Source organism: Otolemur garnettii, unplaced genomic scaffold, assembly GCF_000181295.1.
Source record: "Otolemur garnettii isolate 467f Iridium unplaced genomic scaffold, OtoGar3 scaffold00110, whole genome shotgun sequence".
Taxonomy (NCBI): Eukaryota; Metazoa; Chordata; class Mammalia; order Primates; family Galagidae; genus Otolemur; species Otolemur garnettii.
In genome coordinates this window covers 7194094-7196750 of record NW_003852505.1, presented here as the reverse complement: position 1 = coordinate 7196750, position 2657 = coordinate 7194094, and the positions used below count along the sequence as shown (strand labels likewise).

Genomic DNA, 2657 nt, shown 5'->3' with positions numbered 1-2657 from the left:
TATAGACTGTCTCCTGTCTACTACAGGGAGCTGTCTCCTACGTAGAGCAAGGCTAGAAATGCCAACTTTATGTAGCTCCACATTGCTGTTGTCATCATGACTTCAGACTCCCTTGAGTCCTCAGCCTGTGGCTGGACTGGAGCAACAGTCCAGTTGGTGGACTGCTGGACACTGCAGACAAATAATTACACTACTTTTTACATCCTGTCTGCTTTCTTTGGTTATATCTGGGATATAGGACTTCCTCTTCTCTTAATAGTAATCCCCATACATGGAAAAGGATGAAGAATTTCACAAGGAATACCCCACTACTATTATTAAACTCTTAGCATTTTCTTCTTACACCTGCTTTAGAATTCCATTTATTGGCTCTTTTCACAAGATGGCGCCGAAAGCGAAGAAGGAAGCTCCTGTCCCTCCCAAAGCCGAAGCCAAAGCAAAGGCATTGAAGGCCAAGAAGGCAGTGCTAAAAGGCATGCACAGCCACAAAAAAAGAAGATCCGTACATTATCCACCTTCCTGTGGCTAGAGACTCTGAGGCTCTGGAGGCAGCCCATATAAACCTCAGAAGAGCACTCCCAGGAGAAACAAGCTTGACCACTATGCCATCATCAAGTTCCCCCTGACCACTGAGTCTGCCATGAAGAAGATAGAAGGCAACAACACACTTGTGTTCATTGTGGATGTCGAAGCCAATAAGCACCAGGCCAAACAGGCTGTGAAGAAGCTTTATGATATTGATGTGGCCAAGGTCAACACCCTGATCAGGCCTGATGGCGAGAAGAAGGCATATAAGTTCGACTGGCTCCTGATTATGATGCTTTGGATGTTGCCAACAAAATTGGGATCATCTATACCAAGTCTAGCTGGCTAATTCTAAATATATAACTTTTCACTGTAAGAAAAAAAAAGAATTCCATTTATTAAGAAATAAAATATAGCCCCAGTTGAATATATCCCTCTTACTTATCCTAGATCTCTTTTTCTTCTCTCTCCAGAGGTAACCACTATTCTGAAATTGGAGTTTCTTTTTTCCATGCATGCCAGAACTATTAACTAGCCTGCTTTATTTTTTTTTCTTTTTAAAATTTCATCATCCATGATGAGCAAGAAATACTAGCTCTTCAAGTTCATTATACTCTGTGTAATCATTTTTGTCCCTCCTCCGATGAGGTATCCTTTGAACCTGGTTGTCTGGAGTCCAAAGTCTTTGTTCTTGGTGATCCCAATCATGGGTGTGGTTGCCAGACAAGAGAGGGGGATGGAAATAAACAGAAATGGAACTGGGTTTGAGTTATTAGTCTGCTACAGATAAGTGCTTCCCATCTCACTCTGTGACATCCAGTTGCCACTCTGAAGGTCAAAGCAGATATAGCAGGGGCACTTGCTATAAGGGATTTTGCTCAAAGAGTTCATGCTATACTGGGCAAGGTTATCCAGAGTAGAATAATACATCCTGGTCAAAGGGATAGGGAGGAAGGAAGCCAGAAGTCACAAGTAAGAAGCAGTGACAAGCATTGGTTTCTGAGGATGATCTTTGGTTTTACATTTAAAAAAAAAAAAACTAGTTAAGGGATTATGAGGTTGTGAGGTCAGAAGCTGGTCAGAAAATAAAATGTAAGATAGGTTGAGTCAAACCTTTTAGGACCTAGGCAGAAATGAAAAATAAGGAAAGAGTAATAGGAATCTGGCTTCATGGCCTTTATTGATTTGCTTCTCTAAATCCCCTCTCTACCCTGCTCTGTGCTGTATAAATATGGGAGGCTGACCCACATTCTCTGCATCAGTGAGCTTCACTGCCTCTGACTCCCAGCTGGGTTTGACCAATAGGGAGGACTGGGAAGAATTTGCAGAGATGATGGAAAATGAAGTTAGTGTACTTATTGCCTACTTTATTCCCTGACGGGTTTCTGTTTAGCAGGCCCTGGCCATGTTTAAACCTGCCTCACCCGGTGAACAGGGCCAGTACTCTAATCACTGAACTATGGGTACCCAGTCACCTGAGGGGTTTCTTTCGGCTGTCTGGCTCTTTCTCCCACTTATTTATTTATTTATTTATTTATTTTGAGACAGAGTCTCACTATGTTGCCCTTAATAGACTGCTGTAGCGTCACAGCTCACAGCAACCTCAAACTCTTGGGCTTAAGCAATTCTCTTGCCTCAGCCTCCCAAGTAGCTGGGACTACAGGCACCCACCACAACGCCCAGTTATTTTTTGGTTGTAGTTGTCGTTGTTTGGCAGGCCTGGGCTGGATTCGAAACCACTGGCTCTGGTGTATGTGGCTGGTGCCCTAGCCACTGAGCTATAGGTGCTGAGCCTACTGAGAAAACTCTTGATGAATTAATTGTATTAATTACTAATTGCTTCTATTAATGACAAGTCATTAACTTTCAGTTCAAGAAAGCTTATAGAAAGACCCTCTATTATATTATATATGTACATATATATATGTGTGTGTGTGTGACGTGAAATCACAAAATGTTTACACACATTTATCCTAAAGATACCCTATGCAAGAACATTGAGGCTTCAGTTGAATTTGAAACTCAGGAATCTATAATATCTTTTTTAAAATGTTGAGTTTTGGCTCGGCGCCTATAGCTCAACCGGCTAAGGCGCCAGCCACGTACACCTAAGGTGGCGGGTTCGAATCCCC

General features: G+C 42.4%; 1 pseudogene; it reads left to right on the top strand.

Annotated features, from left to right (window-relative positions):
* The first annotated feature begins 382 nt into the window (after window positions 1–382).
* LOC100966389 lies at window positions 383–888 on the top strand (annotated as a pseudogene).
* Window positions 889–2657: the final 1769 nt, after the last annotated feature.